This window comes from Arachis hypogaea, chromosome 17 (assembly GCF_003086295.3).
Source record: "Arachis hypogaea cultivar Tifrunner chromosome 17, arahy.Tifrunner.gnm2.J5K5, whole genome shotgun sequence".
Lineage (NCBI taxonomy): Eukaryota > Viridiplantae > Streptophyta > Magnoliopsida > Fabales > Fabaceae > Arachis > Arachis hypogaea.
Window position 1 is genome coordinate 28,092,317 of NC_092052.1, and position 19,399 is coordinate 28,111,715.

Consider the following 19,399-nt stretch of genomic DNA (forward strand, 5'->3'; position numbering starts at 1 on the left):
GGCAGCCGTGTCATGCACGCTCATGCGTGGATGGCCATTTGTGGAAAGGACGCGCACGCGTCAGGGACGCGTACGCGTGATCAAGTTTGTGCCTCTAGCACAATTCTAGCCCCAAGCCATCACAACTCTCTGCCCAAACACTCATTGACGCCGATTTTTAGAGTCAAGCGTATGCGTCAGGGACGCGCACGCGTCAGGGACGCGCACGCGTGGGTGGCTAAAAGCGCAAACGACGCGCACGCGTGAGGTACGCGTACGCGTGGGCTTGTTTGTGCGCAAAACATAGTTCCAGCGCCATTCCTGCTCAACTCTCTGTTCACTTCGTCGGTGTTGTGTACTTACGCATGATGCGTACGCGTCAGCGACGCTTGCGCGTCAAACACCCCTTTTTTTTAAATGCAGAATGTAGATGATATATGCAGAGATTATAAAATGACACTGATAAAAATAAGGTAAAACTAAGAATAAAAATGAAAGATTGTACCATGGTGGGTTGTCTCCCACCTAGCACTTTTCTTTAACGTCCTTGATAAACCCATATTTTATGATATATTTTGTGCTTAGTTTGAATGATTTATTCAATCCTTCACCCACTTATTCATGTTAATTGCATGGTTTTACTTTCCTTTCCTTATTATGTGACGTATGTGAAAAACATGTTTCCTATGCTTTTAAATTAATTATTTTAATCACCTTTAATTCCATTCGATACCGTGATTAGTGTGTTGAGTAGTTTCAGATCTTCTAAGGCAGGAATGACTCAAAGGATGGAAATGAAACATACAAAAATGGAAGGAAAGTGCAAAACGGAGTCCTTGAAGAAACTGCTATCCACGCGATCGCATGGACGACGCGATCGCGTGCCAAAAGCGAAGAAGCATCGACGCGGCCGCATGACTGACGCGACCGCGCACCTTAAGCAGAACGCACATGACGCGGTCGCATGACTGACGCGACCGCATGGCAAGGAAAGCTCCGAATGACGCGACCGCGTGACCCACGCGGACGCGTGACAGAGGCCACGCACCAGAAATTGCAGAAAACGCTCATAGTGAATTCTGAAGCCCTTTTTGGCCCAAATCCAAGTCCAGAAGGCATAGACCAGAGGTTATGAAGTGAGGGAATGCATCCATTCTGAGAGAGCTCGCCAATTTTTACTTTCCATGATTTAGATTTAGTTTTGAGGGAGGTTCTCTCATCTCTCTTTAGGATTAGGATTTAGATTTAGGATTTTTATTCACTTTCAGGATTATCTCTTTTGATCAGGTTCAATATTCCTTTTATTTACTTTTGCAAGCTACTTTTTGAATCCTTTCATGTTACAGATTACTCTTTTATTAATGTTATTTGAGGTATTTCAGTTTAATATTGATTACTCTTATTCATGCTATTGTTATTTTTACTCTGAAGACATTTTTATTCCAAGTAGATTTATTTTTCTCCTTTTGGTATTGGTTAAGAAATCAGTAACTCGGGATTTATCCAATTCAATAGCATAATTGATAATTGTTATCTTTGTTAATTGCATTGAACTTCCATAATCCCAATCTTTTCTTAGGAAATAAATAGGATTCGAAGATCAAACCAATTAATCCCTTGACCTTCCTTTATCTTAGTAAAGGTTAACAAAGTGGAATTAGGATTCAACCATCATCATCATTGATAAGGATAGCTAGGATAGGACCTCTAATTTCTCATACCTTACCAAGAGTTGCTTTACAGTATTTATCTATTTTCAATTGCCATTTAATTTACTTGTCATTAAATTACTCGTTCCTCATTCTTGAAACCCCAATTTTACAATCTCCATAACCAATAATAAGAACATACTTCCCTGCAGTTCCTTGAGAAGACGACCCGAGGTTTAAATACTCGGTTATCAATTTTAAAAGGGGTTTGTTACTTGTGACAACCAAAACGTTTGCACGAAAGGGATTTTTGTTGGTTTAGAAACTATATCTACAACGCGTCTATTTTTATGACATTCTTTACTGGCAAAAATCTTGCTCGTCAAAATGGCGCCGTTGCCGGAAAACTGCTAACGTGTGCCTTATTATTGGTTATTGTAAATATTTTTCTTTTACTTGTTTATTTATTTTTGTTTTTCCTTTTTAATTTTATTTGCTACTATGAACTCTCACCCCTCTCGCTTTGAGTTTGGTTCTAACTTTGTTGAAGGAAATAGAAGTTACAGCAGGAATATGCATCAAGGTCAGACCAATCATGGATGGATGGAGCCAAGAGGATCTAATCAATCTTTCAGGCAACAACACCCTCCAAGATATCATGGACAACGACCATTCTACAATGCATACCCAGCTGATAGATATGGTGGACAACCTTGTAACTACCAACAAGCCCCACCCCGTACCTATAGACCATCCTCTCAACATAACCTCGAACCACCACGCTCACAAGCTTCTCTTCACCATTCGCCGCCGTATAATCCTTCCCTACCCCAGTTCCAATCCAATCACTCCCAAGTACCATCACTTTCCTATGTATCATGTCCAAATCCATCACTCCGAGAATCAGAGGTTCGCCTTAAGGAAACAGTAAATAAACTTCAAGCAACCATTCGACAACTGGAGCAAGCAGTAATTCAATTAGTTTCTAGACGCGCGAACATTCAAGGACCAACCACAACCCCATGTGGACAATCTAATGAAGAGCGTAGCATGAAGAAAACACTAGAAGCTCTAGTGGACAAGACAGAGAATGAATTCGTACTAGAACAAGTAGAAGAAGCTGTCATTGTACAAGAAGAAGAGTTGGTTGAAGATCTAGGAGACGCTGAACCTCCATGGGAATCCAGAGTTGAGGAGAAATCCGTCAAGGACATTATAGTTAATGCTAAGGAGGATAGCGCACAATCCCCAAGGCAAGTCATTTATGAAGAATCAGACAGAATAATCCAAGAAGCAAATTTTCTTGATGATGATAGTCACAAGTCAAGTTCTCTTAGTAATGAACTTGCATCTGCAAGTGAGTTCTCTGAGATCGAAGAATCTTCCCCAAATGAATACGAAGATGATGTAGAGGTAGATTTCTCTCAACCTCCAATCTATGACTCAAGTGATGAGGAAGACATAGAAGACTTTGACCAGGGTGATGATGCATTTGAAGATCCTTGCAAAGAAGTGGAGGAATTCACAGAAGATTACCAGGGAGTAGAACTTACAGAACCACTGGAAACACCTATCCCAAGGCCATTACCACCTAATACAAGCTTCAAGTGGGTACAATCCTTAACCTTTAACTTTACTTTTTCACTTGAATACGGTTTGCTTGAAACAGATGGCCAGCTTAGAGCTCTCTGTGGCTTTAAGAGTAAGAGGGAAATGGCTCGTGCTCAGAGCTGGTGCACAAGGTTCAATAAGGTTCCACGCTTCAACTCGAAGTGCACGGATTGGCATCAAAATCAATCAGATGGATGTCGAAAAACGTTTGGTTACCATGGTGAGAATTTACTTTTTAAACCGCCCGGATGGAAACATGGAGATCAAGACAGAGGCGGATTTAAAAACAAGGCTTGGGATCATGGACTCTATCCTGACATTCGTCCCCCCGAGAGCCTGACAATCTGTTTGAAGCTGTTCAGAAGCTTTACATGCCTAGTTTAGGACCCCAGAGGCTATTGGTATTCTAAGCACTGGTGGAGATTTCTGGATGAATTTAAACACAAGCCACCATAACAGGAAGCCCTTCCGATGTCCAACTTAAGGACTTTAACTAAAAGTACTAGGTGGGAGACAACCCACCATGGTATGATCATTCCTTTCGTACTTTAAATTTTATTTAGTCTTGTTTGTTTTTGAGTTTTATTTTATTTTATTATTAAACCTGGAATCATGCATAGCATTCACATTAAGCATTGCATTCTTCAGTTAAAAAAAAAGGGTGCACGACGTGACCGCATCACCCATGCGATCACGTTAAATTGCGAATTACACTTCCCACGCGACCGCGTCATCCACGCGGCCGCGTGACTTGGAGATCGGCGTAAACATCCAACGTCCAGAAAGTTAGGCTGGAATCGTGCGGCCATTGTGCGTCTAGCACAAAATGGCCCACGCGATCGCATGTCCCATGCGATCGCGTCACTTTCACACAATCAATCCCACGCGACCGCGTGAGCGACGCGACCGCGTCGCATGGATTGCGCGAACACCCCCAAGGAGATAGAGAGTTGCGCTGGAACGGCGCTGGAACGACGCTGGATTCGTGCGTTTAGCACAAACTCTAGCGACGCGATCGCATGCCCCATGCGATCGCGTCATTTACTCTTTTTGCCCTCCGCGCGATCACGTCATCCACGCGATCGTGTCAACCACCTTTTTCGCTCCAGCCACGCGACCGTATGCCCCACGCGGCCGCGTGGATTCAAAAATATAACCCCCCCAGTCACGCGAAACCCCGTCAGTCGCGACACCCCCCCAACTCTTCTTCTCCCTCTCTTCTCCCCCAACCCTCAACCACCATCACCCAGCCACCACCGCGCCACCACCCAGACGCCGCGGACCACCCAGACGCCGCCGCCACCTACCCCCTTCCTCCTTCCCCCTTCTTTCTTCCTCTTTCTTCTTTCTCCCTCCTCCTCCGCCACTGCTCCTCCGCGCCACCACCCACCGCCGCCAACCGTCCCAACCACAACCCCCCTTCCACTAGCAACACCACCCCTCTTCTCCCCTCCCTGCCCCGAACAGCTGCGCAGCCGTGCCCACCACCGCCAACCGCCGTGCCTAGCACCGGACGCCACCATCATCACCACCTCCATCCACCTTTCTGCCTATCCTCATTATTCGGCCTTCCAGGTTCCGCAACACGCAATCCCTTTTATCCATTCGTAGTTTATTCTTATTTTTTTCCGTTTATGTTCATGTTTAGGCTAGTTAGATATGCATGTTGTAGTGGATTTTAGGTTGTTAGGTAGCCTAGGATGTGGTTAGTGGATTTAGGTCTGTTTATTTGCACTGTTCTTGTTTCTGTTTTATCAAATCTGCAATTCTGCTGTTGTTGTGTTCATGTTCATATGCTGTACTTTCCTGTATTTGCTGTTCTTTACATTGAAATTTCATGTTTATATTCATTATATGTAACTGCAGCTTGATTTTTTTTTAAATTCATATGAACTGTTTGATTGCTGTTTATCTTCCGGGAAAGTCCAATTTTAGCCGGAATGCTGCCCAAATTTTTATAAATCTTTTTGACTTTCATTCATGTTTTGGTTTTGGAATGTTGAACTCTGTCTCCTCTTCTTTAACCAAACCATTCATGAATGTCAGGGCATGCATTCTTATCCTCTTTGATTTCCTGCTTCCTAAACTGCAATTTTGATGTTTGATTCCTATTTTTGCTTTCTTTATCTCTATTCGAATCATCATGAAACTGTTTTACTTGTTTGAATATGAGTTACCTATAGCTTCTACCTGTGATTACTTGTTACTTGGACTATTTTTATTATGCCTCTTACTTTAACCCATTTTTCGCTAACTCACTAATTTTAACTCTAACCAACCTAACCTTTTCAAAACTTCTTTTTTGCTTTTCTTTCACTTTCTTTTTCCATTCTAACCAAGGCATGATGTTAATTTTTCTATTTAACTTGCATTCAATTACATTTTGGATTGTGATTTCTTCTTTTCAGACTTTTCACTCCTATACAATCCTAAATGCACATTTTACTTAACTCATATTCAGTCTCCTATTGCTCCTTTGCCACTTTGTGTTTTCTTTGATTATTTGCCTATTTGCTTTCCTATTTTTATTATATCCCGGTTTTCTGTTTTTCAGGATGTCAGATTCCCAGAGAAGGGGAAAAGGCAAGGCCACTACTGGCAAAAGGAAAAGAGGAGAAGCCTCCGTGTCTATCATCGACCTCATGCATGATGCCTCCTTGCAGGAGAAAGCCTTTACCCCGCAGGAGAAGGCCGACCAGCTACTTCCCGCCAATGACCCAGTAAAGTTTGCAAACCGATACTGCGAGCTGAAGTATCCGGTGTTTGCAAACTCCAAGAACCTATACCTGGAGCGAACTTTAAAGATCCCAGAAGAACTCCAGCAATACACCTCTGATCAGATCAAACAAAGAGGCTGGTTCTTTCTGGAGAGACCTCTGACTGAGGTTAATGCATCTTGGGTTAGGGAATTCTACTGCAACTACTTCAAAACTTCCCTAGATGCTGTGAACCTCAGAGGGAAGCAGATTCTGGTTACTGAGGAGGCAATAGAAGAGGTTCTAAAACTTCTGCCTAAGGCTGATCAGACAGATGGCTATCAGAAAGTTGAGGAGGATATGCGCTATATGCGATTTGACTGGGATGCAGTCCAGGCCCGGATTGCCCTTGACCCGTCAGTTCCTTGGATCATGGGTCAGAACACCACCATGCCGAAAGGGATCAAGCGGATCTACCTAAACGATGAGGCTCGGCTATGGCATCAGATATTCAGCAACTACATTATGCCGAGTACTCACGAGACTGAGATACCAGCCGCTATGATCACCCTCCTATGGTGTGTAATGGAGGGTAAGGACCTGTACCTGCCACGCTTTATCCGGCACTATATGGCCAGGGTCCACGTCCGAGGCACTCTTCCCTTTCCCTATCTAGTTACACAGCTGGGCCGTCGAGCTGACGTGCCATGGGAGGATGCTGATGAGAGGCCACCTACTGCGGAATGCAAGAAGATTATCCCGCACAGCAGAAACTTTCTGGCCCTGGGCTACAGACCTCCATTCCTGACTGCCACTACTGATGATACAGCTACACCATCTGCCGGTCCCTCTTCCTCCACTGCTGCACCATCCACCCCTGCCACCACCACTGCACCTCCACCTGCCACAGAGCCTGTCTATCATCTGGTGCACCGCTTATTTCGACGAATTGACCAGATGAAGCGTCGCAACAAGCGACGCTATGAGCACCTGAAGCTGATGATACGATCCGGCGACATTCCCTCCGAGCCTGACACACCTTCTGAGGCATCTGAGGAGGAGGCAGATGCGCCCGAGGCAGAGACCCATCCCCAGGGAGAGGAAGAGCAGGTAGACACCGAGCAGGCTGCACCACAGGCAGAGGTCCCACATCAGATTGAGGCTGCAGATCTTGAGATACCTATCCAGTCAGCACCTCCTCTACAGCAGCCAGACCTTCAGCCAGTCACCACCACAGAGATACCAGCTACCATCCTTTCCAGTGATGACACCCCTTCACACCCGGCTTGAGTGAGCATCGGGGATGATGCTACATTTTAAGGGTGGGGAGGTCGCCATCTCTGGCGTATTATCTTGGTGAACCACTACAGACTCTTTTTCTTTTATTTTGGATATTTTTCTGTATTTTTCTCTTTATTTTTATTTTTTTCTGAGTATTTATACATTGCTACTGTTTATGTATTTTTACTCTATTTCTGCATTTTGCATTTTTAGTTCATATTTTAGCCACTTAGTTACAATTCTAACTTATTAGTTATAGAAATTGTGGATTGATTAGTATAGTTTACCCTTTTTAGCATAAGATAGCTTAGTTAAAATTGAAAAGAAAAAGGAAGTAAACTAGAGACTTTAACAGAATCAAAACAACCCACACCTTGTATATATAGTATTACATGTTAGTTAACAACACTTCATCAAGGAGAAGCACTAGAACTTTAAAGCCATTCAATATAAGTTTTACATTGACAATAATGAGAATTTTTAACTAAACCTGCATGACATACATAATTGATAAATGACTTTTGAGCTAGAGAACACATAGCCTGTGAGTTTTGAGCTTAATTGTATGGTTACATTCAAACCATAATTTTTATTCCTGTGTGTTCCGCCCTTCTTTTATATTCTGATGTTCTTTACTTTGTTTTAATCTATATGTCCAATTATAGAATATAGAATATAGAATATAGATACATACCAAAAGAATGATTGAGGCCATTATTTGAATTTAGCTCACTTATCCCAAAATAACCTACCTTTCACATCACCCTTGTTAGCCCCCTTGAGCCTTTAAATTCCCTTTTTATTCTATTAGCCACACTACTAGCCTTAAGCAGAAAAACAAAATAAAATCCCAAGTTGAATCCTTTGTTAGCTTAAGATAGAAAATTATGAATATTTTAAATGTGGAAAACCTATTAGGAACATGGATGATAAAAACAAAAGGTAGAAAAGTTGAAAAGAATAAAGCAACTCAAAATAAGAAATTTTGGGAAGCATGCTCATGAAAAAATCAAATTAATTAAATTACCATGTGCATTTCAAAAAAAAATTTATTTATGTGAATAAGGGGATACAAAAGAATTCCCCAAATGCAAAAATAAAAGCAATGCACATGGAATAAAAGAATAAAAATTGAAACATGAGCATGTAACATCAAAAGTGAGAAAATATGGGAAAATAGGTAAAAGAAGTTTTGTTTTACTAAGTATGTATGTTAGTTGAGATCTTAGTCTAATTAAGGATTCACTTATTAGCTCACTTAGCCTTATATATATATCCTTACCTTTACCTTGGCCCCATTACAACCTTAATTAAAGACCTCATGATTTTTGGTATGACTGTATTCTATAATTGTTGATTGGTTAGATGAAGAACAAAGTTATAGAAAGGAAGAATAAAAAGAGGAATAGAGTGATTAACCCAATAAACACTGAGTGACTAGAGAGTAAACACAAATCCAGTGAGGGTTCAATAGCTCATTAACATTTATCTCTGTTTGAATTATCTAATTGTCTTGCAAGTTCATAAAATGCTTTTTCTCCCATCTCAATTGTAAAAGAGCTTATTGATTATCTAAGGCTTGGCTATATACATATATGACTCCTTGAGAATGTGAATTAATTTAACTACCTGTAAGCTTTATATATGAGTGAATAAATTAGAATTGCATGACTTATTTAGATAGTTGCATTTAGAATAGGTTGCATTGCATGACATTCCATCACTTTAACCTTACTTATTACCTTGGATTTAGCATGAGGACATGCTATTGTTTAAGTGTGGGGAGGTTGATAAACCCATATTTATGATATATTTTGTACTTAGTTTGAGTGATTTATTCAATCCTTCACCCACTTATTCATGTTAATTGCATGGTTTTACTTTCCTTTCCTTATTATGTGACGTATGTGAAAAACATGTTTCCTATGCTTTTAAATTAATTATTTTAATCACCTTTAATTCCATTCGATGCCGTGATTAGTGTGTTGAGTAGTTTCAGATCTTCTAAGGCAGGAATGACTCAAAGGATGGAAAGAAAACATACAAAAATGGAAGGAAAGTGCAAAATGGAGTCCTTGAAGAAACTGGTATCCACGCGATTGCATGGACGACGCGATCGCGTGCCAAGAGCGAAGAAGCAGCGACGCGGCCGCATGACTGACGCGACCGCGCCTTAAGCAGAACGCACATGACGCGGTCGCATGACTGACACGACTGCGTGGCAAGGAAAGCTCCGAATGACGCGACCGCGTGACCCACGTGGACGCGTGACAGAGGTCACGCACCAGAAATTGCAGAAAATGCTCATAGCAAATTCTGAAGCCCTTTTTGGCCCAAATCCAAGTCCAGAAGGCATAGACCAGAGGTTATGAAGTGAGAAAATGCATCCATTCTGAGAGAGCTCGCCAATTTTTACTTTCCATGATTTAGATTTAGTTTTGAGGGAGGTTCTCTCCTCTCTCTTTAGGATTAGGATTTAGATTTAGGATTTTTATTCACTTTCAGGATTATCTCTTTTGATCAGGTTCAATATTCCTTTTATTTACTTTTGCAAGCTACTTTATGAATCCTTTTATGTTACAGATTACTCTTTTATTAATGTTATTTGAGGTATTTCAGTTTAATATTGATTACTCTTATTCATGCTATTGTTATTTTTACTCTGAAGACATTTTTATTCCAAGTAGATTTATTTTTCTCCTTTTGGTCTTGGTTAAGAAATCAGTAACTCAGAAGTTATCCAATTCAATAGCATAATTGATAATTGTTATCTTTGATAATTGCATTGAACTTCCATAATCTCAATCTTTTCTTAGGAAATAAATAGGATTCAAAGATCAAACCAATTAATCCCTTGACCTTCCTTTATCTTAGTAAAGGTTAACAAAGTGGAATTAGGATTCAACCATCATCATCATTGATAAGGATAGCCAGGATAGGACCTCTAATTTCTCATACCTTACCAAGAGTTGCTTTACAGTATTTATCTATTTTCAATTGCCATTTAATTTACTTGTCATTAAATTACTCGTTCCTCATTCTTGAAACCCCAATTTTACAATCTCCATAACCAATAATAAGAACATACTTCCCTGCAGTTCCTTGAGAAGACGACCCGAGTTTTAAATACTCGGTTATCAATTTTAAAAGGGGTTTGTTACTTGTGACAACCAAAACGTTTGCACAAAAGGGATTTTTGTTGGTTTAGAAACTATATCTACAACGTGACTATTTTTATGACATTCTTTACTGGGAAAAATCTCGCTCGTCAGTCCTTAAGTTGGACGGTCCACAAGCTCAGTCTTCCTCTGTTGGTGGATCCTCCAAGAGGAAGATCTCCAGCTCCTTGTTGTTCTTCATCTTCTCACCATGATACAACTTTAAGCGATGTCTATTGACCTTGATGAATTTGGAGCTTGAAGGATGACTCAGGTGAAAGACTCCGTATGGCTCTGCCTTCTCTACTTTGTAGGGACCTTCCTAATTCCCATCTTGATCTCAGCTTGCCTGGCATGAGCCTCAGTCTGGAGTTGTAAAGGAGGACCAGCTCCCCAGGTTTGAACTCTCTCCTTTTGATGTGCTTGTCATGCACAGCCTTCATCTTCTCTTTGTATAGCCTGGAGTTATCATATGCTTCTAGGCGAAGGTTCTCTAATTCTTGTAGTTGCATCTTCCTTTTAGCTCCGGCTTTCTCAAATCCCATGTTGATTTCTCTTACCGCCCAAAATGCTTTGTGCTCTACCTCTACTGGGAGGTGACAGGCCTTTCCATAAACTAGGCGGAAGGGGCTCATCCCAATCGGTGTCTTGTATGCTATCCGATATGCCCAAAGCGCATCTTGTAGCCTGGTGCTCCAGTCCTTTCTATGAGGCTTGACAATCTTCTCCAGGATACGCTTTATCTCTCTGTTTGACACCTCGGCTTGTCCATTAGTCTGGTGGTGGTAAGCAGTTGCCACCTTGTGAACAATGCCATGTTTCTTCAGTAGACCTGCTAATCTCCTGTTACAAAAGTGAGTACCTTGATCACTCACGATTAATCGTGGTGATCCAAAGCGATAGATAATATGATTTCTAACAAAAGAGACAATAGTGTTAGCATCATCAGTACGGGTAGAAATTTCTTCCACCCATTTGGAAACATAATCTATAGCTAACAATACATATAAGAAACTATTAGAGTTTGGGAATGGATCCATGAAGTCAATGCCCCAAACATAAAAAATTTCACAGAACAGCATAAGCTGTTGGGGCATCTCATCCCTCTTGGATATATTACCAAACCTTTGGCATGGGGAAGAAGATTTACAGAAAGCAGTAGCCTCTTTAAAAAGAGTGGACCACCAGAATCCACAGTCTAAAATTTTTCTAGCTGTTATTTGAGGGCCAAAATGTCCACCACTCTCAGAAGAGTGGCAGGCCTCTAAAATAGACTAGAATTCTGATTGAGGCACACACCTTCTAATTATCTGGTCAGCACCATACCTCCATAAATATGGGTCATCCTATATATAATATTTTGACTCATTTTTTAGCTTGTCCTTTTGATGCTTAGTAAAATTGGGAGGGAAGGTATGACTAACTAGATAATTAGCTATAGGAGCATACCAAGGAACTACTTCAGATATTGCGTGCAAGCTGTCAAATGGAAAAGCATCATTGATAGGAGTGGAGTCACTCTGAATGTGCTCTACGCGACTCAAGTGGTTCGCCACTAAATTCTGGGAACCACTCCTATCCTTAATTTCTAAATTAAATTCTTGCAGCAACAATATCCAACGTATTAGCCTTGGTTTGGACTATTTTTTTGCTAATAAATATTTTAGAGCTGCATGGTCTGAGTACACTACCACCTTAGTACCAAGTAAATAGGCTCAGAATTTATCCAGAGCAAAAACAATAGCCGGAAACTCTTTTTCAGTGGTAGTGTAATTAGATTGAGAAGCATCTAATGTCTTAGAAGCATATGCAATTATGAAAGGATCCTTACCTTCGCACTGAGCTAGCGTTGCTCCTACTGCATGGTTGGAGGCATCACACATAATCTCAAATGGCTGGCTCCAGTCTGGTCCTCTCACAGTTGGAGCTTGAGTCAAGGCGGTCTTCAGCTTATCAAACGCTTCCATGCAGTCCTCACTCAGCTCGAACTCAACATCCTTCTGCAGTAGTCGGGATAAGGGCAATGCTACCTTACTGAAGTCCTTGATAAATCTCCGGTAGAAACCTGCATGACCAAGGAACGAACGGACTTCCCTCACGAAGGAGGGGTAAGGTAAACTAGAAATGACATTTACCTTGCTGGATCTACAGAAATACCAGTATTAGAAACAACGTGTCCTAGAACAATACCTTGTTTAACCATAAAATGACATTTTTCAAAATTCAATACAAGGTTTGAACTAATACACCTGTCTAATACTCTAGCTAAACTATCTAAGCAAAGGCTAAAAGAATCACCATACACACTAAAATTATCCATGAAAACTTCCATACAGTTCTCAAGAAAATCAGAGAAAATACTCATCATGCATCTTTGGAATGTAGCCGGTACATTGCATAAGCCAAAAGGCATCCTCTTGTATGAATATGTTCCAAAGGGACATGTAAAAGTATTTTTCTCCTTATCTTCAGGAGTTATATGAATTTGAAAATATCCAGTGTAACCATCTAAGAAACAGTAGTGTGATTTACCTGACAGGCGATCAAGCATCTGATCGATGAAAGGCAATGGATAGTGATCTTTGTGAGTGGCCTGGTTGAGGTGCCTGTAATCAATGCAGACCCTCCAGGAGTTCTGCACTCTGGTTGCTATGAGCTCTCCTTGCTCATTCTTCACTCCAGACTTCTTGAGCACTACTTGTACTGGGCTGACCCATTTGCTGTATGAGATTGGGTAGATGATGTCAGCTTCCAACAGTCTGGTCACTTCTTTCTTGACAACTTTCAAGATGGTGGGGTCCAGCCGCCTTTGAGGTTGAGGGACAGGCCTTACTCCCTCTTCTAAAAATATCTGGTGCTCACAAACTTGAGGGCTAATGCCTACTATATCTGCCAAGCTCCACCCAATGGCCTTCTTGTGTCTTCTCAGCACGCGCTAAGCAACTGCTCCTCTTATTGGGAAGTGAGTTCACTTGCAATGATAATTGGGAGCTTCTGATTATCCTCAAGGTAAGCATACTTGAGGTGGGGTGGAAGGGGCTTTAACTCCATTTTCTACTCATGGCTAGGCACTTGATCTTCTGGAGCCATTGGTGGGGGTAAGTTATCTTCAGTAGGCTCAGAGGGTTTCCCCACACTTGCACCTTGCTCCATGTGCATCTCTTCTACGTCTTCTTGGTGGACTTCTGCCACGGTCTCATCAATGATGTCGCACTGGAAGATGGAATGGTCTTCCAGAGGGTGCTTCATAGCTTCATCCAGATTGAAGCTTATTGCTCGGCCGTCTATCTCAAAAGAATAAGTTCCTGAGAAGGCATCCAACTTGAACTTTGAAGTCTTCAGGAATGGCCTTCCAAGCAGGATGGATGATGGTCTTCCTGAGTCATTAGGGGGCATCTCCAAGATATAGAAGTCAACGAGAAATGTGAGCCCCTTAATGCTCACCAGCACGTCCTTAGCAATTCCAACCACTGTGATTATGCTTTTATCTGCTAAAACAAAATGAGCTGCCGACCTTTTTAAGGGAGGGAGCCTCAAAGTATCATATACAAACAATGGCATAATACTCACGGACGCTCCTAAATCACACATACAGTCAGAAAATAACACACCCCCAATGGTACAGTTAACCATGCATGGACCTGGATCACTACATTTTTCTGGTATATCACTCATTAAAGCAGATATAGAACTACCTAAAGGAATAGTTTCTAATTCATTAATTTTATCCTTATGCATGCACAAATCTTTTAGAAATTTTGCATATTTAGGTACTTGTTGTATAGTATCAAAAAGAGGAATAGTTACCTCAACCTTTTTGAAGATTTCTACCATTTTGGGATCGAGTTCCATCTTCTTTCTGGACTTCCTTGCAAGGTGTGGAAAGGGAATATGAATGTTGTCTCTTGTAGCTTCAGCTTCCTTTGGTTCTCCATTCCTTGGTTGAGCTGCTTCTTCTTCAACCATGTCTTGTACTTTATCCTCCTCTTCAACATCCTCCACTTCAACCATGTCCTCAATTGGGGCATTTTCTTGTGAGCTTGGCTCCTCATGATTCCTCTCTTGTAGTGTGGTTCTGGACCTCAAAGTGATGGCATTGATTTCATCTTTGGGGTTGGGTAAAGGTTGAGAAGGAATTCCACTAGAGTTTGAAGGCTGATTATTGAGAGGAGCTAATGAATCTATCCGGGAGACGAGAGCTTGTAAAGTGGCATTCAGACCGTTGATGGTAGAGTTAAATATAGTCTGCATGTCTTGTTGCCCTTGTGCAAGAAAACGAAGTATCTCATCATTAGAAGAGGAAGGGGGATAAGTGATCTGAGGGGCCTGCTGTTGGTTGTTCTGAGGTGCTTGGGACTGTGTTAGGTGAGGCGCTCTGTAAGGCTGGTTCTGGTTCTACTGTTAATAGGGAGGGTTCTGCTGCTTGCGGTTCTGCTAATTGTTATTATTATTCCACCTCTGATTTTTCTGGTTGTCTCTGCCTCCTCTATTATAGTTGTCCCTCCATCCTTGGTTGGAGTTATCCCTCCATCCTTGGTTGGAGTTGTCTTGCCAGCCTTAGTTATAGTTTCCACCTTGGTTATAATTGCCGCCTTGTTGATAGTATCCTTGATTCAGGTAGTCATAGAAATTGTGAGTAGCTGCCAAGGTGTTGTCTTCCTGTTGGAGCTGCAGACACTCATCAGTGTAATGAGTATAACAGACACATATCCCGCACACTCTCTGAAGAACCAACTGCTGATTCTGTTGCTGTGGGGGAGGCTGAGGTTACTGTTGATTCAGTTGTAGCTGCTTTAGTATGTTAGTAATCTCTCACAGAGTCTGTGTGAGAGCAGCAGTCTCACTACTAGAGGACACCTCCACAACAGCCTTGGGATGGTTGGTCCTATGCCTAGCATTCCGGGTAGATTCAGCTAGATCGGTGATCAGCTGCCACGCTTCTGTCTCCGTCTTGTACTTCTTCAGAGAGCCATTACTTGCAGCATCTGATGTGGTCTTGTCCTGAGGCTTCATGCCTTGTGTGAAGTAGTTGATCAACACAATCTCATCAATATTATGGTGGGGGCATGAGTCCAGGAGATTCCTGAAACGTTCCCAGTACTCATAAAGGGTTTCGGATTCACCTTGGATAATGCAGGAAATCTCCTTCCTCAGTCTGTCTGTAACTTCAGCCGGAAAGTATTTGTCTAGGAACTCCCTTTTGAGCAGATCCCAGTTGGTAACGACTGCTTTCAGTTGAGTGTAGAACCACTCCCTTGCCTTTTCCTCAAGAGAAAATGGGAAGGCAGATAGCAAAATAGTAGTTTCATCCACACCATGACGCCTAATAGTTGAGCAGGCTGTCTGAAAATTCCTAAGGTGCTTGATAGGCTCTTGAGCGGGTAAGCCATGAAACTTAGGTATTAGGTTGATTAGCAAAGTCTTTAGTTCAAAATCTGCAGTCAGATTTGGGTGACGCGCTAGATACGGTTGCAGGGTAAAGTCTGGAGCTCCTGCTTCCTGGAGAGTAATTCTTCTAGGCTCCGCTATATTACCTACACGTAAGTCAACCGAATTAGTAGAAGAGGAGCTTGTTTCTTCCTCAAATGGCGCTTCAGATTCGCTCTCAGATAAGACTGGTGAATTGGCAATAACCACTTCACCACCCTCAGAGGCTAACCAACGCCGAGCTCGCCTAATACGTGAAAGAGTTCTTTCAATTTCAGGATTAAATGTGGCTAAGCTCGGGTCAGGCAGAGAACGCGTCATTCAATGAAAGAAACATACAGCTCATGGTAATAAAATAAAATAAAAAATACAAATAAATAAATTCTAACTAAGAAATTAGCACACTGTTGCAACTCCCCGGCAACGGCGCCAAAAATTGACGTGTCAGAAAATTGACGATTAAGAAATTTATAATAAAAATGGCGTTGCAAGTATAGTTTTTAACCGATGAAAATTCCGCTTATCAATTTAGAAAATTGTCACAAATTGAGAATAAAAATACTGGGAGTAGAATCCCAGGTCGTCTCCCAACGAGTTGACAAAAGAGTACAGTTTATTGGTCAGGGGTTTTCCGAGAAATTTTTGAGTTTGAGAAATAGAAAAATGAATGATTATTGTAAATTAAAGCAGTGAAAATTAACAAGAAAATTTATATAATCAAAATAAAAAGCCTTGACCGGGAGAAGATTAATTGGAAGTTCTATCCTTGTTGAATTTTCTCAAGTGTAATAATAAGAGGTTGTTGTTCTACTTAGTCATTCCTTACTTAATAAAGAAAAGTCAAGTAACTAACTAACCAACTCTATCCTCAAGTCCTAATCCTCTCCTAAGGAAGGATTAGAGTCAGAGACTAGAGAGCCAGCCAACAACTTCCAATTAAGATTAACACTTGAGTATTCCAACTCAAGGTTCTCCTCTTAATCAACTCCCAATCAAATTAGGAGTCTACTCCATTAACATGAATACAACGTTCGCAGGCATATAAAGGGAAGACATAATAAATTGAATAATAACTGAAAATTGATTAAAGGTAAAAATAGTTCTTTGCATTAATAAATTCCAAAATCAAACATATCTATCTGAATAGGGTTAATGGAAGATAAAAGTAAAGGAATAAGAAAACAAACTAGAATAATGAAAACTTCAACAGAGGTAATGACACTTCTCAATATCCAAATCAAAAGCATAAAACTCTAAAAACTATGAATATGAAGAACCCTAGAGGAAGTAGTGATTTCTCTCTCTAAGATTCAAAAACTAAAACTAAAATTATGCATGATGTCAGTGTGTGTTGAGTCTCTGCTTGTCCCCTGGCTCTAGTCTGTGTTTCTGGGTCGAAAACTGGATCCAAACTCAGCCCAAAATCGCCCCCAGCGTTTTATGCACGTGACGCATGTTACGCGTACGCGTCAGGTACGCGCACGCGTCGATGGTCAATTTTACGTGTCACGCGTATGCGTCAAATACGCGCACGCGTCACTGTGCAAAGCTTCAATTCACGCGTGCGCGTCAGGTACGCGCGCGCGTCGATCCTCGCTGGTCATCTCCTTTGTTTCTTATGTTCCTTCCATTTTTGCAAGCTTCCTTTCCATCCTCTAAGCTATTCCTTCCCTATAAAACCTGAAAACACTTGACACACAGATCACGGAATCGAATGGTATAAAGAGGAATTAAAAATACACAATTTAAAGGCTTAGGAAGCAAATTTTCAATCATATAACAAAATTAGGAAGATTGTAAAATCATGCAAATTGTGTGAATAAGTGTGCAAAGACTTGATTAAAATCACTCAATTGAGCACAAGATAAACCATAAAATAGTGATTTATCAATCTCCCCACACTTAAACATTAGCATGTCCTCATGCTAAGCTCAAGGAGATAGAAAGAATGAATAAGAGAAAGTAAGACTCATGCAATGCAATGCAACCTATGAATGAATGCAACTATATGCTAGGATGTTTCTATCTACTTGGTTAAAGATAAACAAGTTCTCCAAGACAAATATAAATCAAATTTTACTAATTCAAATCATACAATATGAAGCAAGTAAACTTGTAAGAAGATAGCTCATGAAAGCAGGGAACACAGAATCAACCATTGAACCCTCACTGGTAGTGTATATGCACTCTAATTGCTCAAGTGTCTAGGGTTAATCCACTCTACTCTTAATTCCATTCGATACCTTGATATGTTTTTTGAGTGATTTTAGATTCAAAAGGCAAGTATTGGATAGAAGAGGTGAGGAGAAAAGCATGCAAAGTGGAGAATTCATGAAGAAATGAGCATTTGGAGAAAACAAGGCCACGCGAACGCGTCACCCACACATACGCGTGAGAAGAACTTTCATGGCCACGTGCACGCGTCACCCACGCGTACGCGTGAGGAAGAATATTGGCCAGCGATGTGTACGCATCGTCTACACGCACGCGTGACGAGAGGCACGTGACTCACTTAAAGTAAATTCGCTGGGGGTGATTTCTGAGCTTCCTAGACCCAAATCCAACTCGTTTCTGAGATTATTTCATGCAGAATTGAAGATTGGATAAAGGGGGAGCACTTAGTTTTAGGTTAGCATCATGTAGGTTAGTTTTCTAGAGAGAGAAGCTCCCTCTTCTCTTTAGAATTAGGGTTCTTAGGTTAATTTTCCATCTTAGATCTAGGTTTAATTTATTGTTCTCATCTAGTTTTCTTTACAATTTCTTATTCTTGCATCTTTATTCTTCTTAGTTCTTTTGTTAATTTCTCCTTTTATGCCTCTTTTTATGTTGATGAACTCTTGTTAATTTCCATTCTCTTTAATGGAATTTCGAGGTATTTCATGTTTAATATGCTTTCCTTAGTTGTTATTGTTAATTTCTTGCATTGGGTAGTAGTAGATTTTATTATTCTTGCAATTTATCATGCTTTTCTTTTATGCCTTCCAAGTGTTTGACAAAATACTTAGTTGGATGTTAGAGTATTTTTTTTGAGCATTCTTGGCTTAAAAAGAGAAATTATGCAATCTTGAGTCATTAAGACCCAATTTAGATTAGTGATCTAGAGTTGTTACTTAATATTGTTTCCATTAACTCTAATCTCTTGCTAATTCAATTAGTAAGATGATTAGGACTTTTGGATTGAGATTAACTAGTCTTATTTGACCTTCTCTCATGTGAAGATAACCTTGTACTGTCTTCCATTATTGGAGATGACTTAATAGGATTAGCTCTTGTTAATCATTGCATGATAATTAATGACTAGGATAGAAAGTATATACTCTTAATCCTAGCCATGAATGTCTCTCTTTATTACTTGCTTCCTTTAGTTGCTTGCTTTACTTTTGTTGCATTTTTAATTTCTTGTTTTACCAACCCATCCCTTAGATACCATAACCAATAATGTGCACACCTCACTGCAATTCCTTTGAGAGACAACCCGAGGTTTAAATACTTCGGTTACTTTTATTGGGTTGGACTTGTGACAACCAAAAATCTAAACTTTGATTTGAGGATCGATTATTGGTTTGGGCTATGCTCACAACGAAATTAATTTGTTAAA

General features: G+C 40.7%; 1 non-coding gene across 1 annotated transcript; it reads left to right on the plus strand.

The window, feature by feature from the left end:
* Nucleotides 1-15,424: 15,424 nt before the first annotated feature.
* Nucleotides 15,425-15,531, plus strand: LOC112768832 (small nucleolar RNA R71). The gene has a single exon (XR_003186216.1). It is a non-coding gene; the product is annotated as a small nucleolar RNA R71 (small nucleolar RNA).
* The last annotated feature ends 3,868 nt before the right edge of the window (nt 15,532-19,399 follow it).